This window comes from Triticum urartu, chromosome 5A (genome assembly GCF_056163025.1).
Source record: "Triticum urartu cultivar PI428250 chromosome 5A, HENAU_Tu73, whole genome shotgun sequence".
Classification (NCBI taxonomy): Eukaryota; Viridiplantae; Streptophyta; class Magnoliopsida; order Poales; family Poaceae; genus Triticum; species Triticum urartu.
The window spans coordinates 81,915,285-81,933,547 of record NC_141877.1 but is presented as its reverse complement, the minus strand read 5'-3'; the positions used below and the strand labels follow the sequence as shown (position 1 = coordinate 81,933,547).

General features: G+C 44.8%; 1 pseudogene; it reads left to right on the top strand.

The window, feature by feature from the left end:
* Window positions 1-17,066: 17,066 nt before the first annotated feature.
* On the top strand, window positions 17,067-17,895 carry LOC125516135 (uncharacterized; annotated as a pseudogene).
* Window positions 17,896-18,263: the final 368 nt, after the last annotated feature.

Sequence of the window (18,263 nt, the reverse complement as noted above, 5' to 3'; positions counted from 1 at the left end):
CCACCCAGTTACGTTGTGACGTTTGGTACAACCAAAGCATTCCTACGGTATCTAAGGAAATGATACTTGACGTTAGAAAAGCTTTAGCATACGAACTACATGATCTTGTGCTAGGCTTAGGATTGGGTCTTGTCCATCTGTAAGTGCATCTAGTGCCACCCCTAGTTGGGTTTGGAGATTGACGACAAACCTAGTTGAGGGACTAATGTGTTTGTGAGAATTGCAGGATAACACAGGTAGAAGTCCGTGATTGATTCGGTTTTACTACCAGAGATGACCCCTAAAAATGTATGAAGACATTGAAGTCAAAGGTGGTATATGAAGATATTCACATTGAAGACTATGACAAAAGAAGACACATTATGAAGCCTATGGAGCTCGAAGACTTAGATCTATCGTAGTTCTTTTTCTTTTGTGTTGAGTCATAGGAACCACCGTACTGTTAAGTGGGGTCCAGGAGAACCAGTCAGAATGACTGAAGTGATGCCTAAACCAAAACCTATGTCTTCGAGTGAAGACAATGAGAGTGAATCTTGTCCAAAGCCGGACAAGTCAGCTTTGCTTGTAGCCCAAGTAACGTTGCCATGAGAGTTTGAAATCTGACCATTGAGACACGTGTCAGTTCCTTAGTGACCCAGGGTCATTTCAGACAAATCAGGTCGGGTTGCCAAGTGGCTATAAATAGCCCACCCCCTACAACCATAAATAGTTGGCTGCTCAGATTTCAGTGCACGGCTTTTGTCGTTTGAGAGCAACCCACCTCGAAGCCTTTGAGAGAAAATTCCTAGCGAGGAGAAAGCCCTAACCACCCAGAGCCAGAGTAAATTGGGCATCACTTAAGTCTTCTTGTCTGAGTGATCTGAAGACTTATTACACTTGAGGACTGTGCATCCTCCAGATGGTTAGGCGTCGCGTTCTTAGCATCCAAGAGACATTGTGGATTGCCAGTGAACGAAGTCTGTGAAGGTTTGGGAGTCTACCTTGAAGACTTACCTGAGTGATTGGGCGAGGACTATGTGACCTTAACTTAAGGAGAATACGGTGAGGACTTGGTGTCCTGAGCTGCGTGTTCAGGACTGGGTGTCCGGGACTGTGTGTCCTAAGGTTTAAATACCTAGCCGCTCCAACCAGACGTACAGTTGTCACAGCAACTGGAACTGGTCCAACACATCATTGTCTTCAACGAGTCACTGGTTTCACCTTCACTTCCTTTTACTTACTGTTACTCATTGTGAAGCCATTGCATGCTATATCTTTTGTCTTCACAACGTAACTGTATGATTTGTTTAGCTTCATAACTTCTTCCTACCTGATCCTTATTACACTGCAGCTACTTGTCATTGTGCTTTCACTCTATTAAATACTTGACCATAGCTTGCCTAGTGTAATCTAACTTCCGCTGCATAGTGATAGGCATATCTCTACTGTTTGTCTTCATAACTTCCACGTTTTGAAGACTTTCATAAAAATAGCCTATTCACCCCCCTCTAGTCGATATAACGCACTTTCAATTGGTATCAGAGCTTGGTGCTCCCTTGTTCTGTGTGATTCGGTTTAACCACCTGGAGTTTTAGCTATGTCGACTGCGGGGATAATCAAAGTCTCCGCTGCGTGCCCCGTCTTTGATGGAACTGAATATCCCTATTGGAAGAATAAGATGCGTATGCATCTTGAAGCCATTGACGTCGACCTATGGTATGTCGTCGAGAACGGCGTTCCCAAGGCTGGAGAAGGTGTCACTGCTGCTGATGTCAAGAAATTCGTTCAACTGGACTCTACTGCCAAGAACATCATCTGTGGTCATCTGACCAAAGGACAGTATGGCCGTGTGAGTGCTTTGAAGACATCCAAGCTGGTCTGGGACTGGCTCTCCAAGGTCAATGAAGGCATCTCAACCCAGAGAGATCAAAGAATCAGTGTCCTTCGCAGTCTCTTCAACCGCTTCAAGCGAAATGACAATGAGAATGTCCAGCACACATTTGACAGACTCACTGGCATACCAAACACGAAGTCGTCAAAACGCTGCTGAGATCACTTGATAGTTCGTTTGACATCCTAGCCCTGATGATTCAAGAACGTCCTAATTTCAAGACACTCGATCCATCTGACATACTTGAGAGGCTCAACACACATGAGTTTCAGCTTTCTGAGAAAAGAGATATCTATGGTCCAAACTATGGGTTAACTCGTGCCTTGAAGGCAAAAGTTGTTTCCTCATCTGAAGAAGAATCTGACAGCAGTTCTGATGATCCTGAAGACATTGGAAGGGAACTTGCAATGATTGTGAAGAAGTTCCAAAAGTTCACCAAGAAGAAAGACTTCAGAAAGTCTTCACGATCAAGCTCAAGGAATGATGAAGCTTTTGCTCATGACTACAAGAAGAAAACATGGCACAAGTGCAAGAAAACTGGACACTTCATCTCTGAGTGTCCACAGTGGGACAATGAGAACAGAAGGAAGAATAAGAGCAAGGAATATGACTCTGACGACAAGAAGAAGAAGAAATACTCAAAGCCTTCTTCCAAGTCTCCCTCAAAGTCTTCATCACACAAGAAGAGCTCATCTGGCAAGGCACGTGCGTTTGTTGGCAAGGAAATGGCTTCTGAGGAGGAATCCGCTTCTGAGGAGGCAGAGGTGGAGTCTGAGGAGGAGTCTGATTCTGGCATTGCAAGTCTGGCTACAGCATACGTCGCCAAGTCCATCTTCAACACTAAAGACAATAACTTCATCACCGACACCGATGCAAATGACAAGGACGACTCCACTCCTACCTACTGCTTCATGGCACGCGGTGCCAAGGTAAACACACGCACTACTCGCTATCAAACATCCAGTGACGATGACTCTCATTGTGATTCAAAACCCAGTTACAAAACACTTGCTAAAATTGCAACTGAACAACAAAAGGCCATGGAACATATTCAAAAACTGTTAGATAGAAGCGATGATCTGTTGGGTTCTGAAATGACTCGATCTGAATCCTTAATTGAAGACATAAAAAATCTTCACGTTAAGTATCAGGAACTTGAAGATCGTCTTGATACTCTCTTAACAACTCATGAAAAGCTTTCCTATGATTATCTTCAAAGGAAGCAAGAACTTGAGAAATTGAGAGCGGCTCATGAAGATCTTCAAAAGGAAAACGAGTCACTTCGCGCCGAACGGATCAGTTCCGCTCATGAAGGATTTGAACCACCATGTCTTAAATGCATTGAGCGTGATAATGCTACTTCTGTTGTTGAATGTTCCACTGCTACTGCTGTTGCAATATCTTCAACTGTTGATGTGGTAACTAACCCCTCTGCTAAGGATACCATTGCTATTGCTGATGAGAATGCTAGGTTGAAGACATTGCTTGAAACAGGGATGTACAAAAGTCTTAAAGGACATCAGACATTATGTGATGTCCTCAAGAAGCAGATTCTGAACCGAAACCCTAGGAAAGAGGCTGTTGGGTTCGTAAGGAAAATAAATGGAGATGGCTCTTACTGGAAACCTGAGCAGTATCCCAAAACCAAGTGGGTTGCTGGAAAGGAACCTTTAGCAGATCCATCCAATTTATCTGGCTTCACTTGTGCTAACCCCATTATCATTGATGAATCCTTTGATGCAAACTATATACTGTTTAAGAATCAGAATGGTGAAGTGTTATGAGTACTATTGTCCACCAGCTTATTCTTATGAGTACTATTGTCCACCTGCAAGACTGTTTGCTAAGGCTTCAAAGCCAAAACTCTCAGATGCTGCACTTAGACTTATTGCTTCTAAGCCGCCCTTGAAGATGTGGGTGGTTAAGAAGGCTTAACTCTCTTTTGCAGGGAAAGGTCTCCAGCAGAAAACCAAAATCTTCTGACGCTATTGCTGGGGACCTTAAAAATCTTGTAGGGCGCAAGATAAAATGCCCGAATGGCATCATTATGTACTTCGTTCCTGAATCGCATGCTACTCTCCCTATTAGTCCTAATCTGGATCTAAGCTTTCATAATCCACTGGTTCATCAAATGTTTTTGCTTCACAATTCTCTTCGTGAAGCCTATCCCCCTAACTGCACTGTAGGGTACGACACCAGCGTCTTCAAAGTCTTCAGAATGGATTATTGACAGTGGATGTACAAATCACATGACTGGCAAAAGGAGCCTTCTTATGGACTCAACCTTACGTCCATCCGACAAGAGCCACATCACATTTGCTGACACTGGTAAAAGTAAGGTATTGGGTCTAGGTAGAGTTGCAATCTCAAAGGATCAACACATGGATAAAGTCATGCTTGTTGAATCCCTTGGCTTCAACTTAATGTCTGTCTCAATGCTCTGCGATTTGGACATGATCGTAATGTTTGGAAAATATCGTTCTCTTGTACTAATGGAATCTGACAAGTCTCTAGTGTTTGAAGGGTATCGAAAAGATGATCTGTATGTGGTAGATTTCTCAGCAGGGCCACAACTTGCAGTATGTCTTCTTGCAAAAGCTTCAGAATGCTGGCTTTGGCATCGGAGGCTTGGGCATGCTGGCATGAGGAACCTCCACACCCTTGCGAAGAAGAAGCATGTCATAGGCATCGAGGGCGTCAAGTTCAAGAAAGATCACTTATGCGGTGCCTGTGAAGCAGGGAAAATGACGAGGGCAAAACATCCCTCGAAGACAATCATGACCACTACTCGACCCTTCGAACTGCTTCACATGGATCTTTTCGGTCCCACTCATTACTCAACTTTTACTACTACTGCTTGCCTCTATGGCTTCGTCATTGTTGATGATTACTCTAGATATACTTGGGTGCACATAATCCTTTACAAGACTGAAGTGCAGGATGTCTTCAGACGCTTCGCCAATCGTGCTATGAACAATTTTGGCGCCAAGATAAAGCACATCAGAAGTGACAATGGGACTGAATTCAAGAACACTGGCCTTGATACATATCTTGATACCTTGGGCATCACACATGAATTCTCAGCTCCGTACACGCCACAGCAGAATGGCGTCGTCGAACACAAGAACAGAACACTCATTGAGATGGCCAGAACGATGCTAGATGAATACAAGACTCCAAGAAAATTCTGGACTGAAGCCATTGACACTGCATGCCATACAATCAATCGTGTTTATCTTCACAAGCTTCTAAACAAGACATCTTATGAACTCCTAACTGGCAAGAAGCCAAATGTCAGTTACTTCAGAGTATTTGGCGCAAAGTGCCGGATCAAGGACCCACACCACATCTCAAAGTTTGCACCAAAAGCACATGAGGGTTTTATGCTTGGATATGGAAAGGATTCGCACTCCTACAGAGTCTTCAATCTCTTTCATTACAAAGTGGTTGAAACAGTGGATGTGCGGTTCGATGAGACAAATGGTTCACAAAGAGAGCAACTGCCAAATGTGCTAGATGAAATTCCAGCTAGTGAATCAATCAAGCTAATGGGAACTGGAGAGATCATACCTTCTGAAGCTCATCCTGAAGAAGAACTTATCATCTCAGCACCTGATCAACATGAAGACAATGCTCAGCTTGAAGACATTCCTCCCAACAACAACACAGATCAGCAAGAGCAAAGTCTTCGCCCTGTACATCCTCGTGTTGCCAATGAAGTGCAAATTAACAGAATAATTGACAGCATCAATGCACCTGGTCCACTCACTCGTTCAAGGGAAACTCAGCTAGCAAATTTCTGTGGGCACTTCGCATTCGTCTCAATATCAGAACCCAAGAAAGTTGAAGAAGCCTTCACGGAACCTGAATGGATTCAAGCTATGCAAGAAGAGCTTCAACAGTTTGAGCTGAATAATGTATGGGAACTGGTTAAGCGTCCTGATCCACGGAAGCACAACATAATAGGCACCAAATGGATATACCGCAACAAGCAAGATGAGCATGGTCAAGTTGTCAGAAACAAAGCTCGTCTTGTTGCTCAAGGATATACTCAAGTGGAAGGCATTGACTTTGATGAAACGTTTGCTCCTGTGGCTAGGCTTGAAGCCATACGCATACTGCTGGCCTATGCAAATCATCATAACATACTTCTATATCAAATGGATGTGAAGAGTGCCTTTCTCAATGGCAAAATTGAAGAAGAAGTGTATGTTGCACAACCGCCTGGCTTTGAAAATCCAAAACATCCTGACATGGTATACAAGCTCAACAAGGCGTTGTATGGCCGCAAACAAGCCCCTTGGGCCTGGTATGACACACTCAAATACTTCCTGAAGAGCAAAGGCTTCATACCTGGTTCCCTAGATCCCACTCTTTTCACGAAGACATATGATGGTGAACTGTTTGTGTGCCAAATATATGTGGATGACATTATCTTCGGCTGCACCAATCAGAAGTACAGTGAAGAGTTTGGATATATGATGCAAGAGCAATATCAGATGTCCATGATGGGGGAGCTGAAGTTCTTCCTTGGTCTTCAAATACGACAACAACGCAATGGCATCTTCATATCTCAAGAGAAATATCTCAAAGATTGCCTGAAGAAGTTCAGTATGCAAGACTGCAAAGGCTTCATAACACCAATGCCAGCCAAACATCATCTGGGTCCTGACGACAATGGTAAAGAGTTCGATCAAAAGGTATACCGCTCCATGATTGGTTCTTTACTTTATCTATGTGCATCTAGGCCAGATATTATGCTTAGTGTTTGCATGTGTGCTCGATTTCAAGCGGCACCAAAGGAGTCGCATCACTTAGCTGTGAAGCGAATTCTTCGATATTTGGCTCACACCCCAACTCTAGGATTATGGTATCCAAAGGGCTCAGAGTTTGATTTGGTTGGATTCTCGGATGCTGATTATGCTGGTGACAAAGTTGATCGCAAGTCTACATCAGGCACATGTCACTTTCTGGGACGATCACTTGTATGTTGGTCTTCAAAGAAGCAGAACTGTGTATCTCTCTCCACTGCTGAATCTGAATACATTGCTGCTGGATCTTGCTGCGCTCAGCTTCTATGGATGAAGCAAACACTCAAGGACTATGGCATTCATCTGAAGCAAGTGCCACTTTACTGCGACAACGAAAGCGCCATCAAGATTGCCAACAACCCAGTTCAGCACTCGAAGACAAAGCACATTGAAATTCGTCATCACTTTCTCAGAGATCATGTTGTGAAGGAAGACATTGATATCATACACGTCAACACTGAAGAGAAATTGGCAGATATCTTCACCAAGCCCTTGGATGAGAAGAGGTTTTACAAGTTACGGTGTGAGCTAAATATCCTGGAATCCTCAAATGTCCTGTGATCAGGCATACATCCTAACCCTTATGCATATTGATGACTTAGATGTGCAACACACGAAGTAAAGTATATCTTCAATCAATGAAGACATACATTCTAAGTGTGAATACATTAATGTGGAATTTGACTTCGGAGCGCCACGATAATTGTGCGCCGTGTCTGGGTCTAATACTTCCTATACGGTGGGTAACGCCACCACCAAACGTTCTATTCTGAAGTGTTTCACTCATGGCGTTACCTTGCAATGTCTTCACATTTGGTTTGGCTTCGAACTCAACATGTCTTCATGATTATCTTCACTACGTTGATTATGTAGATATATATATATACTAGTGTTCTGTCCTCTACAGCATTCACTTAGAGCTATGTCTTCTTGTTTGAATCTTTTGAACTAAGTGAATGTGATCGGACCCCAAACTTCTCTATGCTTTCGATCTCAAACTCTATCTCTGCAAGTCATATGCATTCTATTGAAACTCTCGAATGTCTTCTCTGCGTCCTTGTCAGCAGAAGACACAGAGACAACATTTAAGTCCGTTTTCAATGCTCATTTATCCACATGAAATCCGGAGAAGTAGGAATGACCACCCATCAATCCAGGCGTGCGTGGGACGTGGAACTGCCCCCAAAATACCGCATGATGGTCACGTTCCTCGGATGCGAATTGCCAGGGGCACCTAAGTAATAGCGCAGTGCCGCCCCTGTGACTATAAATTCACACTTACCGCGGTCATTATCTCCTTCTTCCACCCTCGCACGAACCCTAGCGCCACCGCTAGCTCTCGACGACGCCGGCGACGAAGCGCTTCGCTGCCGCAACCTCTCTGACGCCATCTTCACGCCGACCGCGGACATCGTCCTCTCCGCCGTCACCGTAGGTCTCCTCCATCGCCAAGTTAGGGCACGGACGAGTGAACTGCTCGGCCTCATCTCTCGCTTCGTCTAGCAGTTCTCAGTGTGGTAAATAAAACTGCCTTTTTACAGCACCATAGATCCTCTTCTTCTGTCACTTTCTACCACAAGAAGTTTCTGTTCACACAAGCTAGATCTCTCTCAAACTGCATCTCATAACATGCCTAGTATATTCACTTGTGCTTCACAAAGTAGTTAGATTCCTCACTTGTACTGATCTGTGGATTCGTACAAATCTGGAACCAACTTCTTATCTATGAGTGAATGTCTTCGCACGATGAGGTCAAAGTCTTCTAAACTGATTAATCTTCAAAACCTTCTGAGAATGCATATGACCTCTTCCCCTTCCCTCGCACCTTAATGCTGTCACAGGTACATGTCCGTGGGAGAATCCTTCGGTTCTCATAGTCTGCATTCATTTGCAGAATTCCTACAGCATCACATAAATTCTCCTGAAGCCGGTTCCTGTTGGTCCAGCAAAAGAAAGCCTTTGAAGCCTTTGAAAGTTTTGAAGCCTTTCAAGTTAAAGTTTATGGCTTCAGAAGCAGCAGCAAGGAAGGGGGGCAAACAGCAACGTGAAGGAACTTCCAAAGATCTGCCTGAAGACCTGGCAGAAATGTATAAAACAGATCCTGAAGAGAATTATGGGCAGTGCAAGACCCGAATCCAATGGATTCGACGCTATTGGGCAGAACAATGGTTCAAATACCGCTTCACAACCCAAGAGTATGCTGAGAAAAGTGCCATCAAAAGACCGTGGGGAGACATCTTATACAAGAACCTTGTACCCAGGTCCAGAGATGAAGCTATTGCCCAAAGCTTCTATCCATGCATGGTTCGTGGGCCACAGCCTGATGATGCACATCCCTCGTCACTACTCTGGTGTCGTGACGACAATCTATTCAAGCGCAACTTCCAGTTTGCCCAACAATCAGCGAAGCAAAACAAGAAGAAGTTGGGGTTAGACTTCAACCCTGGCCCCTCCGCACCAAGGGCAGATGGCACACGCGATGCAGAACCCAATATCATCGGTCTGTATGCCAACCTTGAGGGCCTCATCACCCGCATCTTAGTCCAAGGGACTGCCGTGAATGACCCTCCAGCTGACTCTGAGTCTGATGAAGCTCCTGCTGTACCGAAGCCAAAGCAATCGAAGAAGCCAAAAGCTTCAAAGCCAGCCCCTTCATCAAAAATCTCAAGGGCGAAGCCATTGGCAACTGCACCTACTGAAGACAGTGTGCAGTCTGAAGACATATCCCGCGTCTCCAAGCCCCAGAAGGCCAAGATGCCTCAGCCACACACCGGCAAAGAGCTCACAGCTGCTGACATTCTGCACAGCGAAGCCATTGATCTGTCAAGTGATGAAGATCTTGGAGATGATGCTCTCGAGCAGCTCATCAAGAGCAAAGAAGAAGCTGAAATCTTCAACAATTTGCCTCTCTTTGATGTCGCCATCATCCATAACTTCATCGACGAATGGTTTGCCACACCAAACATCAGCTTTGAAGATCTGCAGCTGCCCGTTGGCCTCAGCGTCGCCTTCCAAGGCGCTATTGCTTCAGAACTTGCAATTGCCCAGCGCATTGTTGAACTGAAGCAAAAAATTGATCATGAAAAGGCTCAGTTCAAGAAGCATATGGCCAAGCTCAGCGTGCAAGAAGTGAAGAGCTTCAAGGTCATGATGCACGAACTAAAGGAAAACTTTCTGAAGAAGCGTGCAGAAGCTCAAGGTTCGAGGGAGCGAATGAAGTCTCTGGCAGACAGATGTGTGCAGGCCTACAATGAGGCCGAGAAGCGCAAGGCACTTGGGCGTCCCGGCATCGACCCTAGGATGGCCACGAAGAAGAAGAAGAAGCCTGCTATGGCTGAACCAGAGGCACCAAGGCAAGAAGCAGTTCCAATTGTCTTCCCAACTGCAACGACTGGCTCGAAGCCAAAGAGCCGGTCAACAGCTTCAGAGCTCAAGAAGACAAGAACTGCTGAGGCTGAAGCCAGGAAGAGGAAAAGCTCTGAGGCCTCTCCTACTGCCCCCAGCAAGAAGAAGCGAAAGTTCAAGAAATCTCGGGCTGCTCCCACAGAGCCCTTGATAGTTGAACCTATTTCTATGGTTCACCCCAACGCAGAACGACAACTGACAGTTCATGAGCCTGCTTCCACAGAGGCTCCTGAAGCTGAAGACATACCAGCCGCCGACCCCATTGCTGCTGAAGACATTGGTCATCAGGACAATGTACAAGATGATGCAGCCCTTCCTCAGTATGAACAAAGCGAACTCATCAGCATTGGTCGTCCTCTGACGCCAATTGCACAAGATGCGTCATGGGTGGATCGCCCTCAAGAGGAAGAAGACAATGAGGCCTAGCCCACTCCAACCCCACAGGAGTCGTCTGCATTCCGCAGGCTTCGCAGAGGTCCAAGGCCTCAAGTCTATGCTGAAGACATCCCGGCTGCATCAGCCGCAGAAGAAGCACCACAAGAGCCCACTCCTACGCTCCACCGTGAAGCAGTTATCCAGGAGAACGTGCTTGTAACCGACCCTCCAGCTAGTCAAGCGGAGGCTGAAAATATTGAGGCTGCCACAACCAACACTGAAGCCAATGTGGAGCCCTCCCCACCAGAAGCTTCAGCAGACAGCGAAGCTACTGATCCAGACACTTCTGTTCCTGAGTCTGCTGTTGGTCCTCAATTTGATTACCATGTTGAGCACAGGCCTCATGTCCAGAAGCCAGTCCCAAGGCTGCCAAGGTTCCCAGGTCCTGCATCAGCACCTGGCTCCTTTAACATCAATAGCTTCAAGGCAGATAATACATTCTTCAACAGCTCCAAGAACCCCTATTCAAGGGAAAGGATTTCATCAGATAGGTTCTGGAGCTATCCTCAGCGCAGCTACTATTCATGCATCCTATACAACCAAGGTCGCATCTTCCCGCACAAGCGCCTTGATGTTGAAGCCATTGCTGGTCTGCCCTGTTTAGAGGAAGCGTTGGATTGCTTCAAGCAAGTGGGTCTGCTACAGTTTGTAACTGATGAAGAGCACTGGAATGAAGAGCTTCTACTGCAATTCTATGCCACCCTCCACATCAAAGGATACAACAGAGATCCGAAGACTTGGGCCCTGGAGTGGATGACCGGCAATGTCCATCACGAAGCCAATGCATTTGATATCATTGAGCTCACCGGCCTGCCCACTCCTGGCGAATTCTTCGAGGAAGGCTGTACACTACACACTGAAGCTCTTGAGAGCATATTCCAGAGGCCTGAACCGAATATGAGTCAGATGCTCTCCATGATGAAGCCATTGCCCCACGATGCTCCTTATCCAATAGACTTCTCCTTTGAAGACTTTGAGTACCTGCCCAGAACCATCTATCACATTATCCGGCGGACTCTTTGGCCTATCAAAGGGCACTCTCCAAATGCCAAGATCGAGGGTGCAATGAAGACTCTGATATTTTGTATCCTTCATGGCAAATGCTTCAACGCACAGGACTTCTTCATACGCCAACTAGCTGCATCAGGCTCAGATTTACTTGGTTTGAAGTTCTATGCTCCTTGGGTAATGAGACTGATCAAGCTTCACTCTGCGATCTCATATCAGCCCTCAGCCCGCAACCATCGGATCTTCTTGCCAGATGTGGATACCTCTGCTGAAGCTATATATCCTGAGCCTGCCAAGCAACCTTTGAGTCTTCAGAATCCAGAACACCCGAGCTTCACTCAGAACGATGAAGGTGTTGAAGCCATCTCCAGGGTGTATCCTTTGGCTGGCACTACACGTGCGCCACACCCTGCTTCAACTGAAGCCACTGACAGTGCAACTGCTTCAAGACCCAAGAAGCGCGCTCGTGTTCTCAATGACCGAGAGCTTCTTGTGGCCCTTCGTCAAAAGTAGGATAGGCATCATGACTGGTTGAAGAGACAGATGAAGAGCCTCTTGGTGGATGTCAATCGCATCCGAAATCTTGCCACCAAGAACGCTTTCGTTGCCCATGAAACCTGTCGCCGCACATGGAAAGGGCTATCAATGATATGTACTGAAGCTGAACTTGAAGAGGATGGCTTCACTGAGCGATTCAAGTTTGGCACCACACCTCCTAGAAGGGCTGTGATGCGAGGCACACCATCACTTGAAGACTCTGAGTTTTCTTCATCTGCTGCCACAGTCACTGCCAGAATCATTGATGAAGAAGACGATGCTACCTCCCCGCCACCTGCTTCAGCACCTCCAAGCTCTTCTGCACCGCCAAACACCTCCAACGACCCTGCTGCTCTTGGGAACGAGTAGACACTCTATGTCTTCAAACCTTTTTGGTCCTTGCTGACAAAAGGGGGAGAAGCATATGGGTTGATAGTCTTCAAGCGGGTCCATATGGGCGGGTGCTTTATGTTTTGTTATATTTTGCTTCGTGCTTACAACTCTTGTTTTACATTTGGTTCTTATGAGTTGTAGCACTTAAACCAGATGGTCGTCTGCTACTTGTTTGCCACCCTGTTTTGCGAAGATAAATTCCGCATGTGCGACGATAAATTCCGCACTTATCTCATTCTGCAGACGTCCATTTTCCATTATGCATGTCATTATATTCATATATCTTCACATGCATAGTGGATTGTCATCATAAGCTGAAGTGGATCTCCACAAGTACAACCTGCCATGTGCATTTGCATTCCAAAAGCAAATTAACTTGTATGCACATCTTCAGGGGGAGCCCTTGCAACTTATGAAGACAATTCCTTATCCTTTACAATTTCACAGTCTATATTCGCCGTTGAAAACTTCAACTAGTTTGTCATCAATCACCAAAAAGGGGGGAGATTGTAAGTGCATCTAGTGCCACCCCTAGTTGGTTTTGGAGATTGACGACAAACCTAGTTGAGGGACTAATGTGTTTGTGAGAATTGCAGGATAACACAGGTAGAAGTCCCTCATTGATTCGGTTTTACTACCAGAGATGACCCCTAAAAATGTATGAAGACATTGAAGTCAAAGGTGGTATATGAAGATATTCACATTGAAGACTATGACAAAAGAAGACACGTTATGAAGCCTATGGAGCTCGAAGACTTAGATCTATCTTAGTTCTTTTTCTTTTGTGTTGAGTCATAGGAACCACCCTACTGTTAAGTGGGGTCGAGGAGAACCAGTCAGAATGACTGAAGTGATGCCTAAACCAAAACCTATGTCTTCGAGTGAAGACAATGAGAGCGAATCTTGTCCAGAGCCAGACAAGTCAGCTTTGCTTGTAGCCCAAGTAAAGTTGCCATGAGAGTTTGAAATCTGACCGTTGAGACACGTGTCAGTTCCTTAGTGACCCAGGGTCATTTCGGACAAATCAGGTCGGGTTGCCAAGTGGATATAAATAGCCCACCCCCTACAACCATAAATAGTTGGCTGCTCAGATTTCAGTGCACGGCTTTTGTCGTTTGAGAGCAACCCACCTCGAAGCCTTTGAGAGAAAATTCCTAGCGAGGAGAAAGCCCTAACCACCCAGAGCCAGAGTAAATTGGGAATCACTTAAGTCTTCTTGTCTGAGTGATCTGAAGACTTATTACACTTGAGGACTGTGCATCCTCCAGACGGTTAGGCGTCGCGTTCTGAGCATCCAAGAGACATTGTGGATTGCCAGTGAACGAAGTCTATGAAGGTTTGGGAGTCTACCTTGAAGACTTACCTGAGTGATTGGGCGAGGACTATGTGACCTTAGCTCAAGGAGAATACGGTGAGGACTAGGTGTCCTGAGCTGCGTGTTCAGGACTGGGTGTCCGGGACTGTGTGTCCTAAGGTTTAAATACCTAGCTGCTCCAACCAGACGTACAGTTGTCACAGCAACTGGAAATGGTCCAACACATCATTGTCTTCAACGAGTCACTGGTTTCACCTTCACTTCCTTTTACTTACTGTTACTCATTGTGAAGCCATTGCATGCTATATCTTTTGTCTTCACAACGCAACTGTATGATTTGTTTAGCTTCATAACTTCTTCCTACCTGATCCTTATTACACTGCACCTACTTGTCATTGTGCTTTCACTCTATTAAATACTTGACCATGGCTTGCCTAGTGTAATCTAACTTCCGCTGCATAGTGATAGGCATATCTCTACTGTTTGTCTTCATAACTTCCACGTTTTGAAGACTTTCATAAAAATCGCCTATTCACCCCCCCCTCTAGTCGATATAACGCACTTTCACCATCACATCATTCTCCTAATGATGTGAACCCATTATCAACGACATCCAATGTCCATGGTCAGGAAACCATGACCATCTATTGGTCAACGAGCTAGTCAACTAGAGGCTTACTAGGGACATGTTCTGGTCTATGTATTCACACATGTATTACGGTTTCCGGTTAATACAATTATAGCATGAACAATAGACAATTATCATGAACAAGGAAATACAATAATAACCATTATATTATTGCCTCTAGGGCATCTTTCCAACACTTACACCCTGTTTGGATGTGGGAAAAACAACTTGAAATTGGCAATCTGGAATTGCCAGGACAAATTCTGTTGTTTGGGGTGGTACAAGATTTGGGCTTGGAAAACTTGGCGCAATTCCAAGTGAGCCACCAGCGCACCTCCACCCCTCGCGCGAGGTTTCCGACCGGACGAGCTTGGAAAGGCTCAGAAATGCCCCGCAGCCCCCACCCCGCGTACCTGTTCGCTCGTTCCTGACGAGCTCTCCTACCCCGCGACTCCATCTCGCTCCTGACTCCCCTGAAGCATCCGACGGCGGCGGCGGTTTGTTCTCCGGCCCTCCTCTCCCTCCCCCGTCCTTCCCTTCCCTCCTCTCCCTCCCATCCGCCCCTCATCCTCTTCATCCGTTCTTCGGCCATGGAATGACCTCTCCCTCAAACCCTAGATTCGGTCGGGGATTTGTGGTAGGAATAGGTCGTTCGCAGGGGAATGACGGTGGTAGTGGAACGATGGCGAGAGTGGCGCCATCCCCTCCGTGTGAAGCTCTAATTTTTGTGCTGTCCATAGGAGAACTAGAATTTTTGTGGTGTTCACTGTAGCTCCTTAGATGCAGTCCAGATCCTCGAATTTAAGAGCTCGATTTTGTGTGTTGCTAAAGTATGATTTCTTTGAACTATGCAGGTTTCCAGGGGATTTAGGAGGTCAAATTACCGTGGTGCCAAGGTATATTATCTACTCGTACTTCATGTCTGTACTGTGATTTTGCTTTGTCATTATACACATGTTGCTGCATGGTTTATTATGTACCAATGCTTTGAATAATTCATGGACAAATGGTGTGTGCATTGTAGCTTTTTTCATCATGTCTCAACAAGAATTGGTTGCCTACATTATCGAAGAGAAGAAAATAAGAAAAAGAAAGAGGATATTGTTGACAAAGCAGTATTTCGAAATGTCATGTCTAGCGTCTGTGTATCTTAGTTCTCAGAGGGCACCGAGGAATCTCGGATGCTTCAATGATGATGAGGAAAAGGTTGCATATCGGAAGTATATATCGAAACAAATTTATGAGGGGTCCGAGACAACTTGCTATGATAAGCTACGCTTAACTAAAAGAAACTTCCATGATCTTTGTGCTATGTTGCGTGAGAAGTGTGGTCTCAAAGATAGCATGTTTGTGACAGTAGAAGAAAATGTTGCTATGTTCTTACAAGTTGTTGGACATAGACTTAAAATGAGGATGTTGGGTGGCACGTACCACCATTCTTTAGAGACTATCAGTAGGCATTTCTCTACTGTGTTATCAGCCATCCTGTCTCTAACCGGGGAGTTTATCAAGCTTCCCGATCCTTCTATCACCCCTCCCGATGATTACAAGTGGAAGTGGTTTCCTGATGCACTTGGAGCACTAGATGGGTGTCATATTCCGGTGTTTGTTAATGCCGCTGACAAAGGGAGGTATAGGAATAGGCACCAAGATATCAGCACTAACATGCTAGGTGTGGTTGACTGGAACCTGAAATTTCTCTATGTTCTACCTGGTTGGGAGGGTTCGTCATCGAACTCGAGAGTGCTAAAAGATGCTATGAGAATCGACCGCGAAGATGAATTTGTTGTACCACAGGGTATGACTCTTTCTCTTTGCGTTTCATTTCTCATATGTACTTGTTAGCTAACTTACGTACTTGTCAATAGGAAAGTACTATCATGTTGATGCTGGCTATACCAATGGACCTGGATTTCTATCTCCATTCAGATCCACTTGGTACCACATGAAAGAGTGGGTGGCAAGTCAACAACAACCCCAAAACGAAAGAGAGTTGTATAACTTGTGACATGCTCGTGCTAGAAATGTTGTGGAGAGAACCTTTGGCTTGTTGAAGAAAAAATGGACCATCTTGCGTTCTTGTTCTTTCTTTGACTTAGAGGACCAGGTAACACATGTCCATTTGATTGTTCAAATAGGCATCATGTGTTCCTTCTTTGATGATAAATTAAATATTTGTAGATTCGTCTTATTAATGCGTGTTGTGTGTTACACAACTACGCAAGGGATAGGCAGCATATGAGAGATAATTTGTTGCTTCCGGAAGTCGACGCTGAGCTAGCGGCTATGACTCCTGAACCTTGTAGATGATGCTACTTTCATTAGAAGTGTCCAACAAACAAATGCATGGTCCAATTTTAGGCAGCAATTTGCGAATGAGATGTATGTTGAGTACCTTGTGGCGCATGGAGAACTAGAGATCGAGTAGATAAGTACCGGTGGAGTAGATAGCTAGCTGATGGTGCCTTTTTTGCTCTAGCTTGGTGATGGTGCCATTTTTTGTGTGGTAGCATGCTGGCTGTGATGGTGCCTTGTGTGTTATGGGTTGTACATGCTTCATCTTTTGTTCGTACTAATATATATGTTTACCTTACTCGAGCTTGCTCTTTTGTTCTTACTTTTATGCACATTCATTTATTTTACTTGTAGAAGCATGGTCGAAACAAAAGGAAAAAAAGTAGAGTTTTCCTTACATGGACTCCTGAGATGGACATGGCATTGTTGGTCGTCCTTGTTGAACATCACAACAATGGTGACCGTGCTCAAAATGGTTGGAAGCCACATGTGTATAATGCTTGCATTAAGCATGTCAAGGATACATGTGATGTTGACATTACAAAGGAAAACATAACAGGAAGAATCAAAACATTTGACAAGCAGTATGAGATCATTACCAAGATGCTTGCACAGAGTGGCTTTGGATGGGATTGGGTAAAGAACATGGTGTCAGTTGATAGTGAAGAAGTGTGGTCTCGATATGTGAAGGTACTTAACACCAAATCTATTTTGTGGTTATTTTTGCAACTTTAATATCATCTCATTTGTGTGTTTTGAGTAGGCTAACAAGTAAGCACGTGCCTATAGGAACAAGGTAGTGCACAATTGGGAGTCTATCAATGTCATATATTCAAATGATCATGCGACCGGTGCCGGTGCTAGGACAGGAGCTGAATGTGTTCAAGAACCACAAGACACACCTGTTGTTGAAGAAGCTCCTGAGGTGCCTCAGAAGAGGCAACGCACTGGGATGCTATCTTGTGCACGATGGGAAAGATGAAGATGTCTTTTGATGATGCTTTGAAGACAACCGAGCCACTTCCTATGCCTAAGTGACTCCTCCAACAGAAATCCTTCCTGCACTAATGAAGGTACCAGATTTGGAAGATAGTGATATGCTGAGAGCTTATGGAAAATTGACAATGAGCGTTTGTTTGAAGCACTCATGGCGCTACCCGAGGAGTTAAGGAAGCCATGGCTCTTGACCTTCGATTAATTGTTACTATCATGTTTAGTTGATGTATGGACTCTTGTTTGCGAACTATCCACTTGTGCTATGTGTAAGAGACATAAAACTATCTACTTGTGCTATGTGTAAGAGACATAAACTACCAAAATTATTATCCATGTTGTTTTCTTGGTACTTTAAAACTATTTTCTGGCATCCTTCCTTTTTCCATATTTATTTCTACTTGTGTTATAGTTTTGACCTTATTCAGAACATTTTAATGTTATTATATGTGTAAAATAATATATATATTAAAATATACACATAATACTTTTTTTCATACATGTACAGAATTTTACATTGTCCAAACTCAAAAAACATCCAATTCCATCGTTTGTACATCCAAACAGCAATTG